Here is a 14,252-nt window from a genome sequence, read left to right on the forward strand (position 1 = left end):
TCAACCAGCGTTCTGTGTTTACTTCATTCATTCTGAAAAAAAAAAAAACGTTATTACAACAGGAAGAGCTTTATTAGAGGAGTTATCAGAGGATAAGATGTATAATATGGCTGTTAGATTTCCTGATATTAATGTGAAACATAAAAAATTAAGATTCAAAATAACGTAAATTTTCTATAAAGTTTTTCAGCACTGGATTTACTGCACTCATTTTTTTCAGGGTAAGAAGTAGTTTAGTGTGAGCGTTCACTGTGGAGCTCTACCTCACTCTACCTCCTTTTACCTTGCATTACCTTCTCGCTCTGCATCACTCTACCTTATCTTACCAAGCTTTGCCTCACTCTACCTCACACTACTCTTGCTCTGCCTCACTCTACCTACATCTATCTTACTCTACCTCTTGTCCCTCTTCACTCTACCTCATTCTGCTTTTATTTACCCTAACACTCACTGTACCTCTCTCTGCCTCATCTTGCCAAGCTCTGCCTCACTCTACCTCTCTCTGCATCATCTTACAAATCACTGCCTCACTCTACCTCTCTCTGCCTCATCTTACCAAGCTCTGCCTCACTCTACCTCTCTCTGCATCATCTTACAAAGCTCTGCCTCATCTTACCAAGCTCTGCCTCACGCTATCTCATGCTACCCTTGCTCTGCCTCACTTTACCTACTGTAACTCTGTCTCTCTCTGCCTCATCTTACCAATCTCTGCCTCACTCTACCTCTCTCTGCATCATCTTACCAAGCTCTGCCTCACTCTACCTCTCTCTGCCTCATCTTACCAAGCTCTGCCTCACTCTACCTCTCTCTGCATCATCTTACCAAGCTCTGCCTCACTCTACCTCTCTCTGCCTCATCTTACAAATCACTGCCTCACTCTACCTCTCTCTGCCTCATCTTACAAATCACTGCCTCACTCTACCTCTCTCTGCCTCATCTTACAAATCACTGCCTCACTCTACCTCTCTCTGCCTCATCTTACAAATCACTGCCTCACTCTACCTCTCTCTGCCTCATCTTACAAAGCTCTGCCTCATCTTACCAAGCTCTGCCTCACGCTATCTCATGCTACCCTTGCTCTGCCTCACTTTACCTACTGTAACTCTGTCTCTCTCTGCCTCATCTTACCAATCTCTGCCTCACTGTGCCTATCTCTGCCTCATCTTACCAAGCTCTGCTTCACTCTACCTCTCTCTGCCTCATCGTACCAAGCTCTGCCTCACTCTGCCTCATTCTATCTCACACTACCCTTGCTCTGCCTCACTCTACCTACCTTTATCTCACTCTACCTACCTCTGTCTACTTTACCTTACCAAGCTCTACCTTAATCAACCTAACACTACCTCTCTCTGTCTTACTTTACCAAGCTCTGCCTCACTCTACCTCACACTACCTTTGCTCTGCCTCACTCTACCTACATCTATCTTACTCTACCTCTTGTCCCTCTTCACTCTACCTCATTCTGCTTTTATTTACCCTAACACTCACTGTACCTCTCTCTGCCTCACTCTACCTCTCTCTGCCTCATCTTACCAAGGTCTGCCTCACTCTACCTCTCTCTGCATCATCTTACCAAGCTCTGCCTCACTCTACCTCTCTCTGCCTCATCTTACAAATCACTGCCTCACTCTACCTCTCTCTGCCTCATCTTACAAATCACTGCCTCACTCTACCTCTCTCTGCCTCATCTTACAAATCACTGCCTCACTCTACCTCTCTCTGCATCATCTTACCAAGCTCTGCCTCACTCTACCTCTCTCTGCCTCATCTTACCAAGCTCTGCCTCACTCTACCTCTCTCTGCCTCATCTTACAAATCACTGCCTCACTCTACCTCTCTCTGCCTCATCTTACAAATCACTGCCTCACTCTACCTCTCTCTGCCTCATCTTACAAAGCTCTGCCTCATCTTACCAAGCTCTGCCTCATCTTACCAAGCTCTGCCTCACGCTATCTCACACTACCTTTGCTCTGCCTTACTCTACCTACCTCTATATAACTCTACCTCACCTTACCAAGCTCTTTCCCACTCTACCTAACTCTATCTCTCATTTTACCTCACCTTACAAAGCTCTGCCTCACTCCTCACTACCTAATCTTACCTCACTCTACCTTCTTGTTCCTCCTCACATTGCCTAATTCTGCTTTCCTCTACCCTCACACTCACTCTACCTTCTTGCTTTGCCTCACTCTACCTCCCCTTACTAAGCTCTACCTCACTTTGCCTCGCTCTACTTCACTCTACCTCTTTCTGCCTCACTCTACTTTGCTTTATTTCCTCACTCTACCTCTACATAGTCTACATAGTTTTGGACGATGTAACCTCTACCAGGTTACTTCAAAGAGGTTTCTGACTGCATTAAAAGCTACAGTGTAGCGATCTGGGACTCGCAAAAGGTACAAAAGGTCTTTAGCTTTTTGTACAGGCCTGTTACACATGTATATACGAGCTGTGAGGTGAGCAGCACATGTATCCTGAGTTTATAGAAAAGCGTATGGAGGTGTTTGGATTCCTGCATGTTCCGGATGCAATATGCATGAAAGCAGGGAACGCAGCCAGCAGACACGAATCTCTGGGCTCCTCAAAACACACATAAATCTTTAATTTGACTCAGTTCCATCACATGCCAGGCTATTACACGTATTAAACCGCCGCCTTGCTTCGCCGCGCTCAAGATAACCGGAATTGATTTGCTCAGACTGAATCAACTTTAAATAGCAGAGGTGAGACAGGTGAGAGAGCTAGATGAGTCATTTCAGTGCTTATGTAAAGTGTCTCCTGTTTCAATCCTGTTAGCGTTAGCATGTGTTTGTGGCCTAGATTGGTTGCTGTGTCTCGCAGCGTACAGCAGAGTGCAGCATTTCAGCAAATTAGCCTTGACCTCTCTTCTGGTTCAGGATAAAAAGAAAAAAGGGGACATGCAGAGGAGATTTTATTGATTTTTATAGCTCATATGTTGATGTTCGGTGTCTCAGGAGACGTATTTGTGATTCTCACTTAAGTTGTATTTAGAGAATGACTTTCTCACTTTGCCGTTCTTTCAAAATCAGCAATCAGATTTTCATTACAAACAGTGAAATAGTGTGTATAATAACACTACTAATAATAATATCAAATATTAATGTGACAAATATGACATTTATACAGTAAATAATACTACAGAGGGTAATATCAACATAACATGCCTTTTGTGTCGCAGCGTAGTTGGTTTTAAGCAGTGTTTAATATGTGCAGTACCAGTTAAACCTCTCATTCAGTGTTTTTATTAATTTATTTTTCATTTTATTTATTTTCTACATTGTAGATTAATATTAAAGACATAAAACCCCTTCAAGATGCTGAGAAAACTATTAAAGTATAGAAGGAAAGGAGAACTACAATACAAAAATAAAATAAACATTCCCCTATTTGCATTGTAAAGTTATTTTTTTTTCTTAGAGAAAATAGTCCTTAAAAATTTAACTCAAAGTGATGCACAGGCTGCCTGTATGATGTGTAATATTTTTGTAATATTTACATAAGTTCACAATTTCATACCTGCTGTTTTATAACGCTTTTGAAGGCGTAAGGTAGGCTAAAATATTCTGCAGTATTATTAAAAATATTATTTATAAGCAGAAAGGTGACACATCACTGACTGAAACCAATTCAGTGTAAAATAACAGCGCTCTGCTGCAAATCCACCCAGCGAGGATCATTAAACTGATGCATTTTTTTAATGACCCGAGATTTCTACACCAGTAGAAATCTCCACTGAACAGCATGCTTTGACTCATCTAACTGTTCCTAAAACTTTCTTTGCATTAAAAGAGCTCAAGAACAGAAATGTGTTTACCTTTGTATTCTTTAATCATAGGAATATGAACACTGATGTTGCATAACATTATGACCATCTAATGTGACCCATGTCCTATGTTCGCATATAGTGTCACCATATTGAAATGCCATCAATAAGCAACTAAAAAGCTACCGAAGACCTGCCCCTTAGCCTAAAAACATTTTAGGAAAGTTTAGCAGTCAAGCTACTTTTTATTTTATTATCTTATCAATGACTTTATTGCTGCACTTCACCTGTCAGATCTCTGAGATTCAGTCCTTAATCATGTTAATCTAAAGAGCTAAAGGCTAAAGCTGCTGTTTCCATGTGGGTCAGCCAGACGTCTTCCTGTAGCAGTTTTTTTCTCCAGTTTACAACACTCTTTTGAAGTTGTAGGAAACAGTACTCAGTACTCTTCTTCACTGGTTTATAAATGTGTTGATTGGCTGGTTCATGGTCTATTCTGATGGACAATAGCTCATATAAAAACATAAAACATAAAAAACATGTTTCTTATATATATTCTTGTATATATATATCAGCGACACTAAGATTTTTTTTAACCAAGTGAAAAATAGAATTTTATTAATTCAATTATCTGTGACATTCAGTTGGAGAAACGCTCTAATGCACTGGTACACACATAAAACTTTTACGAGTAATTTCCTATTTCAACATAGTATGTCGTTTTAACGACATAATAACTCATAAAAACGAGATACTTTCTTAAAATTATGACATACTATGAAGTTTTAATGACATAATAACTCATAAAAAACGAGATACTTTCTTAAAATTATGACATACTATGAAGTTTTAATGACATAATAACTCATAAAAAACGAGATACTTTCTTATAATTATGACACTATATCGTTTTAACGGCATAACTCATAAAAACGAGACACTTTCTCAAAATTACGACATACTATGTCATTTTATTGACATAATAACTCATAAAAAAAGATACTTTCTCATAATTACGACATACTATATCATTTTAATGATATAAATCAAAAACAAGATACTTTCTTAAAATTATGACATATGTAGTTTTAATGACAATAACTCAAAAACAAGATACATTCTCAAAAAAAATGACATACTATGCCGTTTTAACGGCATAAAAACTAAAAAACTAGATACTTTCTCAAAATTACGACAGAGTACGTCGCTTTAACAACATAATAACCCCAAAAATGTTGATACTTTCTAAATACTAATTACTAAATACTATGTTGTTTTATTGACAACTCTTCTTAATATATAATATACTTTCTTAAAATCATGATATAATAAGATGTTTTCGTGACATAACTCAAAAACGAGACAATTTCTTAAAATTACTACATACTATGCTGTTGAATGACATAATAAATAAATATTTAAATATGAGAGTGTTTCTCATTATAACGACATGTTATAATGCAATAAGCTTCTGTACATTTCTGGTTGTTTAAAGCAAATAAGAAGTTAAAATTAAGGGAAAATTGGGTCACCACCTTAAAATGCAGCATTTTTTCTTTTTCTATCTGACTCTGGAGTCCAGATAAGGAATAACCCTCGCTGAGGAAACGGGATGCAGTGAATTCCCGACGGCCATCAAATGTGATTCCAACACAGCCTGTAGTGCCTAATTAGACCCATCTGCCACTTTTCCCTTAAACGAGACCAAATGAGTTACTCCTCAACTAGGCCTGTAATCGAGCCGGAATGAGATATCAGAGTAAATGAAGGAATGCTTATAGGTAATGAGTACAGCTGTGATCTCAGTGAAATGGAAGAGGGAGCGCGTGAGCCGGCGTCTGCGCTTTTCTTCTGTTATGTCACAGTATAAAACCTAACTGCACTTCTTACTGAACTTATTAAGTTACCACAACTTAAATACTACAGAAACTTGGCATCACTTATGCTGATAAAGTCAAACTAACTCAAAAATCATGTGTTGCCTTCCTGCATTTATAGCTGCTCCTCTTTAACAAAGTCTATGTTTTAAGTGTTTGATTTGAGTTAGAGTAACTTAAATAATTTAAGGCAATCGGTTTCCTCAAATAAAATAAGTTGATGCTGTTTGATAGGAAGTTTGTATAACTGCAGCCTATTTATTTAGAATTTTATTCATTCAGTTTTAATGACATAATAACTCATAAAAACGAGATACTTTCTAATACTACTATTACAAGATGTTCATTTTAATAGATATGACAGAGTATGTCGTTTTTATGATATAATAACTCATAAAACAAGATACTTTCTTTCTTTATTTCATAGTTACGACAGATAATGCTGTTTTTATGATATAATAACTCATAAAAACAAGATACTTTCTTAAAATTACGACATACTGTGTAGTTTTAATGACATAATATCTCAAAAACAAGATACTTTCTCATAATTACGACATACTATGTCGTTTTAACGGCATAATAACTCATAAAAATGTGATACTTTCTCAAGATTACGACATATATCATTTTAATGATATAATAACTCATAAAAACGAGATACTTTCTCATAATTACGACATACTATGTCATTTTAACGACATAATAACTCATAAAAACAAGATACTTTCTCATAATTACAAGATATTTATTTCATAGTTATGACAGAGTATGTCGTTTTTATGATATAATAATTCATAAAAACAAGATACTTTCTTATAATTACGACATACTATGTAGTTTTAATGACATAATAATTTAAAAACGAGATACTTTCTCAAAATTACGACATGTTATTTTAATGATATAATAACTCTCTCATACTTTCTCATAATTTCTCATAATTACGACATACTATGTCGTTTAAACGACATAACTCATGAAAACGAGATAATTTTTAATAATGACGACTAATTATTATTTTTTATAATTGTTTGATAGGAAGTTTGTATAACTACAGCCTATTTATTTTACATTAATAGTTGTAAATGAGTTAGCTCAAGTTGATTTGATGGACTTGTGTAGAAACAGCGAATTTAAGTTTAGTCTGTTTCCATTGGCTTCTGTCAAAATCTATTTGCATACTGAGTGTGTGTGTCCTCCAGTTTCTATCAGACACTCACCATCAGTGTGTAGTGATTCCTCCCTTTAGGTTACTTTAGGTAAACTTGTAGCTCATATCATGATTAGCTGCTTGTTCTCTGTTGTTGTAGGCTGTAAGAACAAGCAGCATCATTTTTCTGAACTGCCGCAGTAACTCTATTGGCTGTGCTCTCAATACTGTTCACTCTATAGCTACAGTAATTCATGTGAATGAATGATTTTGAGAATGAACGTTTGTTCAACTCCACACAGTATTACAATTAACTAAAAAAATGAGTTTTAAAAACTTAATTCATTTGAGGCAACAAATTAACTTAAATCATCTGAGTAGACTTAACTTATTAGGGTTTACACACTAGTGCACATGAGTCCAAAATACTTAAATAATACTTAAAGTCACTTGATTTTCTCAATTCTATATAACAATGATTATGTGCATTATTCTCACTCATGCTAAAATAGTCTGAGTTATTAAACTTAAATGGTTTAAGGCAATCGGTTTCCTCCATAGACTATATATAGCTGGACAGAGCATCGTCTCTCAAAAGTTTCAGAAAGCTGTGTAACCCCACCCATCCCCATAGGTTTCAATGGCAAAACAGAACAACTTTCAATCACGTTTTTTTCTAATATACTGTAATTCTACCTCCATTATTTAAATGCAGCAGCTAGTGTAACCTCTGCTTATATTGTTAAATTTTTATATCCCCACAGTATTCGGTTTTTAAACGTTATTCAGCTCTATTCAAAAAAGGTGTGGTTATTGTAAAAGGGCTGTTTATGGGCGGGGCCAATAACAGACCGTCAGCTCCGCTCCGCTCCGCTCTGCAGCCTGTGACCTCGAGGCAGTCCTCAGGGGCGGGGTTATTTAAATGAGTAGGCAGTCTCTCCACAGTATTTCTCCCTCCTCTGGTCTCTACTGCACAAAATCGGGTTTCAGGATCGCCAACATGGAGGAAGATTTTAGCTTCATTTTCATTGAATGAATGGGAACGGCGACACGGCGTCCATCTTTTTTACAGTCTCTGGTTTCCTCAAATCGTTTGAGTTTATTTAACTTGTCATGTTTTGCAGTGCATGGTTTATAGGATACAGGATGTTTTGCAGAGGGAAGAAAAGACTGCATCACCTCGCGAGTTCTCCGAGAAACCACACAGGCTGGCATCTAATAGAGTTGACTCGGAGCTGGACCTGACGCCCACTCGGTTATAAAAGTGAGATTTGACCTCTACCTGATGCACGGTGTGTTCTTAGGCGAGGTAGACGCTGCTTTGAGGAACGTTGAGATCAGCGCTGGAGCCGAAGAGATTGAGGGGGTGATGGTAAATGCTCTGCTGTTAGAATTTCAGTTTTCTCTAAAGAAACATTTGGAGAGTGTAATATTATATTGGGAATTGAAGTGGTAGAACTGCTAGCTCAGCTACTTTTCCCAATACTTTGTAGTAGAGTCTGTCTAAAAGCATGTGCATTAACCCAGCCAGCACTCTCGTGTGATGCTCACATAGATGGAAAATCCTGGTGGGAAATTAACTAACTTACATAGTTTGTAAGCAAGCCACCAACCGTGCACCATGCAGCTTGATTTAGGGTGTGTCAGTGAGTCTTTGCTATCGTAACGACAGGAAAAGTACTAATTCTCTTAATTAATCATGGGTGTGTTTAATTTTGGGCGTAACATGAAATAATAAACCAATCAGAGTGTCTCTTGCTCATCATTCTCTTTAAGAGTAGAACCAGGTGAGCTCTGACTTTGGTGAATTGCTATTTTAACGGTGCAGCTACCTGGACGTGTCCAACAAACTCTTCTCAGCAGAGGAAACTGAGCTGCTGGTTGATGCTGTGAAGGAGCTCCAGCAGCTCATTTACGGGAACAGCAATGTTATTTTATTTACTATTCTGTTTATTGTTGATGTAAAAGTTGATGCAAGCACATATACAGCTCTGGAAAAAAAAAGTTTATTTGATTTTACCAAATTGAAAACCTCTGTAATATAATCAAGAGGAAGATGGATGATCACAAACCATCAAACCACCAAACTGAACTGCTTGAGTTTTTGCACCAGGAGTAAAGCAGCATAAAGTTATCCAAAAGCAGTGTGTAAGACTGGTGGAGGAGAACATGATGCCAAGATGCATGAAAAAAACTGTGATTAAAAACCAACCAGGGTTATTCCACCAAATATTGATTATTTCTGAACTCTTAAAACGTTATGAATATGAACTTGTTTTCTTTGCATTATTTGAGGTCTAAAAGCTCTGCATCTTTTTTTGTTATTTCAGCCATTTCTCATTTTCTGTAAATAAATGCTCTAAATGAGAATATTTTTATTTGGAATTTGGGAGAAATGTTGTCTGTAGTTTATAGAATAAAACAACAAATGTTCATTTTACTCAAACATAAACCTATAAATAGCAAAATCAGAGAAACTGATTCAGAAACTGAAAGGAGATCAGTGTATTTCATTCTAAGGGCAAAAGAACAGGGCGGTAAACAGACATCTGAGCTTTTTTTTTACTTAAGTTAGTAAAGTAACACTCTTACTATTTATACATCAAAGAACTTTTTAAAGAACATGCACTGTTTTAAGGTTAGAGTGATGGATTATTGATTATAAGATTAAAGGTTCAATACCATGTACTTTAAGCTGCCACTGCTGGGACTCTGAGACAGGGTCTTAACCCTCTGTGATCTGTGATTTTGTTAAGTGAAATGTTTATTTTCTCTTGTGTATTTAGAATTCACCTTTAAACAAGCAAAAATAGGTTTTATCTGATTACTCGATTACTCGAAGGGATTTTTAGTAGAATACTCCTTTATAGGGCTGGGCGATATGGCCCTAAAATAATATTGTGATATGGTATGGATATTTATGTTATTTTCACGATAACAATATAATGATATGACAAAATAATGAATAAAAAAAATCAAGAATGCACTACTGCAAAAAAAAAAAAAAAATATATATATATATATATATATATATATATATATATATATATATATATATATATATATATATATATATATATATATATTACATACAATATGATATGGCACACCCCTAACTGAGATAATACAAAAATACAATAATTTGATCAGATTTGAAACAGAACTCAATGATCCAGAATATCATGATACTAATAATATTTGCAATCTCTGTATATCCAGGTGTCACACCTTAGCCCATGTCTGTCTTATTTTTCCCTCAATTGGTCCCTTGTGCTCCTGTCATGTGTTCCCAGGCACGTGCTACTCTTGTGTTTTGGTCCCTGTCTCCGCCCTAGCCCCGCCCTAGCCATAAGTGTTGTCACCTTGTGTCCTGTTTGTAACCCCGCCCCCTCATTACCGGTCCTTACCCTCCTTGTGTATAAATAGCCCTTTGTATGAGTGTTTTCTTGTCGAGTCTTTTGTATCCTTGTCTTCTGTATATGCCAGTTTTGTATTTTGTGTTCCTTTGAAGTTTGAGTTTCTGTGATCCAGGTCTGTTGCCGTGTTTAATCAGTAAGTGAACCAAGTTTGTTCATTTTATGTTCTTAGTATTTTTCTAGTTATTTAGTTTCTTGTTTGTTTAGTTAACTTAGTTTTGTTCTAGTCTTTGTTTATCTACTTCCAAGTGTTATTTTCTTAGTTTATGCGATACCAGTGTTTGTTTTCAGTTTTGTTTTCATTTATCTTATTTATTAAATACATTTATATCTGCATTTACGTCCATGAAGATGGCGAAGATGGCGGCGCGTGCACACGCTGCGGCTTCTCGCTCTCCCGAGGATACAGCGCTTTCGTGTTTTTTGTCCTGTTTTTGTACGTCTTTGTCGTGCGTTCACGTCCTGAAACGCACCTACAGCCGTGAGTTTCTGCTGGAAGCCGGTAGAAACTCACTTTTGGATTTAAACCGCGATCTCCGAGAAGAGCTGCGAGCCTGCGGCGTGCTCCGGACACCCGCACCCCCACCGACCCCCACCGCTGCAGCTCGCCCACAATGGAAGCGCCACAGGCGGCGGGAGAGACGGCAGAAGCGCGGTAAGCGGGGAGGTATCCGAGCGAGGCTAGCAGCTAGCCCACACAAGCCAGCTATCCCCACCATGCTTTTGGTGAATGTAAGATCGTTGGACAATAAACTGGACTACATCCGCTTACTTCAGTCAACTCAGAAGACCGTGAGAGACTGTTGTGTTTATATTTTCACGGAAACTTGGCTCAACAACAGCGTCCCGGACCATGCCGTTCAGCTGGAGAGGCTAACATGCTATCGGGCGGACCGCGCGCTAACTGACGGAGGTAAGAGCCGCGGCGGCGGACTCTGTGTTTACATCAGCGATGCTTGGTGTCGGAACGTTGTTGTGGTCTGTAAACACTGCTCACCGGTAGTGGAACTGATGATTATCAAATGCCGTCCGTTCTATCTACCGAGAGATTTCTCCGCCGTGCTGATCGCTGCTGTTTACATCCCTCCGACCTCCAACAACAGCGTGAGGAGTGAAGCACTGAATGAACTGTACCAGTACATCAGTGAGCAGCAGACAGCACACCCAGATGCTTTTCTCATTCTGGCTGGAGATTTCAACCATGCAGACCCAAAGAGTGTGTTTTCTGGACTTTTTAAACACATAGACTTTCCAACCAGGGGAAACAACACTTTGGACCAGGTCTTTACTACAAAAAGAGGGGCTTACAGAGCCTCCCCCCTCCCCCACCTCGGAGCGTCTGACCACCTCACCATTATGCTAATGCCAGCTTACAGACCACTGGTTAAAGTCTCCAAACCAGTTCTGAAGCAGGTACGAGTGTGGCCAGAGGGTTCCTCAGAGGCACTTCAGGACTGTTTCAGCACAACAGACTGGAACATGTTTAGAGAGGCTGCCACCCACAACAACTCCACGGACATTCAGGAGTACACAGAAACTGTCTCTGCCTACATCACCAAGTGCATTGATGATGTAACCGACCTCAAGACCATCACTGTTCGGGCTAATCAGAAGCCATGGCTGACAGGAGAGGTCCACAAGCTCCTGAAGGCTAGAAATGCAGCCTTCACAGCTGGAGACCAGGCAGGCCTGAGGACAGCCAGGGCCAACCTGTCCCGCGGCATCAGGAAAGCTAAGAGGCAGTACTCCAAGAAGATATCCCAACGCTTCAGCGACAGCAGAGACACACGGAACCTGTGGCAAGGGATTCAGTCTATCACAGGCTACAAACCCCATCCACAGACCTGCAACAGCGACACATCTCTGCTGAACGACCTGAATGGATTCTTCGCAAGGTTCGAGCCACTCAACAACACACCCGCCCAGAAATCCATCCTTCCTCCTGGTGACCAGGTGCTAATGCTCTCCCAAGACAGTGTGAGGAGAGCATTCAGCAGGATCAATGCTCGAAAATCTCCTGGACCTGACAACATTCCTGGTCGTGTGCTGAAGGACTGTGCCTGGGAACTCGCAGAGGTTTATACGGACATCTACAACACCTCTCTGAGTCAGGCGGTGGTTCCCACATGCTTCAAAGCCACCACCATCATCCCTGTCCCTAAGAAGGCATCGCCATCCTGTCTCAACGACTATCGTCCGGTTGCACTCACCCCCATCCTCATGAAGTGCTTCGAACGACTAGTCATGCACCATATCAAGTCTTCACTCCCCTCCTCCCTGGACCCCTACCAGTTTGCATATCGGTCAAATCGCTCGACCGATGATGCCATCTCCACTGTTCTCCACTCAGCCCTCACACACCTGGACAAGAAAGACACCTACGTCAGAATGCTGTTTGTTGACTTCAGTTCAGCATTCAACACAATCATCCCCCAACAGCTCATACACAAACTGGACAGTCTGGGGCTGAGCACTTCCCTGTGCAACTGGCTGTTGGACTTCCTGACTGGTAGACCACAGGCAGTGCGGGTTGGCAGCAACACATCCAGCATCACCACACTGAACACAGGGGCTCCCCAAGGATGTGTACTGAGCCCCCTCCTGTTCACTCTGCTGACCCACGACTGCACACCAGAACACACCTCCAACCTCTTCGTCAAGTTTGCGGATGACACGACGGTGGTGGGTCTCATCAGCAACAACGATGAGTCACACTACAGGAGCGAGGTGAGCCGCCTGGCCTCCTGGTGCAAACACAACAATCTCTCTCTGAACACAGAGAAGACTAAGGAGATTGTTGTGGACTTCAGGAGAACTCACACACTGCACACTCCTCTGTCCATCAACGGAACTGCTGTGGAGAGGGTGAGCAGCACCAAGTTCCTGGGTGTGCACGTCACAGAGGACCTCTCCTGGAGCACCAACTCAGCATCACTGGCCAGGAAGGCAAACCAGCGTCTCTACTTTCTCCGCAAGCTGAGAAGAGCTGGAACCCCCACCCCCATCATGACCACCTTCTACAGAGGGGCCATCGAGAGCATCCTGACCAGCTGTTTCACCGTGTGGTACGGGGCCTGCACAGCATCCTGCCGCAGGACCCTCCAGCGCATCGTGAGAGCAGCTGAGAAGATCGTTGGCACCTCTCTCCCCTCCCTTCAGGACCTGTACAGCTCCCGCCTCACGCGGAAAGCCCTCCGTCTGGCAGGAGATCCCTCCCACCCACTACACAGCTTCTTCAGCCTGCTGCCATCAGGGAGAAGACTGCGGAGTCTCGGGTCTAGGACCAGCAGACTGCGAGACAGCCCCATCCATCAGGCTGTGAGGATGCTGAACTCTCTTCCCGCACTACCCCCCATCCCAATCCTGCCCACAGCACACACACTCTCATCATCCTGACCCCACATCCTCCCACCAACACAGTACTGAAACTCTGCACTAGAACACACACAGTACTGTAACTTTTGTAAAAGGACCTGCACTACACACCCAATACCTGCACTACTGTTACGCTGCACTGTCATACACACTTTAATTCCCCAAGAACTGGGAACTTTAAGAACTTTACCAGCCTTAAGCTAGATACAACATTGCACTACTGTTATACGGGTTCTATTTATATTGTCACTTGATCTTAATCACCATTAATATTGCACTATTATCTTCTGTCTCACAAATGTCTATTGTGTTTTTGTTGTATTGTACATATAGTGTCTCCCACTCATTTAGATTTAGATTATATATTTATCTCTTTTTATTTCTATTTATATATCTATTTCACCCCCACCACTACTGCACCTTGTTCTGTCTCATGTATGTCTGTGTCCCTGCTGCTGTATTGTACACATAGTGTCTCCCCTTTTTCTTTATTTTTCTTTATTATCCATTATCTGTACTTGCTGTAAAATTGGGAAGGAGAGTAACGTAATTTCAATTCTATGTATGTCCTGTACATATGCAGCATTGACAATAAAACTACTTGACTTGATCCCTTCTCATTCGTGACACCAGGATTAAAGTAAAAT

Source organism: Astyanax mexicanus, chromosome 23 (genome assembly GCF_023375975.1).
Source record: "Astyanax mexicanus isolate ESR-SI-001 chromosome 23, AstMex3_surface, whole genome shotgun sequence".
Classification (NCBI taxonomy): domain Eukaryota; kingdom Metazoa; phylum Chordata; class Actinopteri; order Characiformes; family Acestrorhamphidae; genus Astyanax; species Astyanax mexicanus.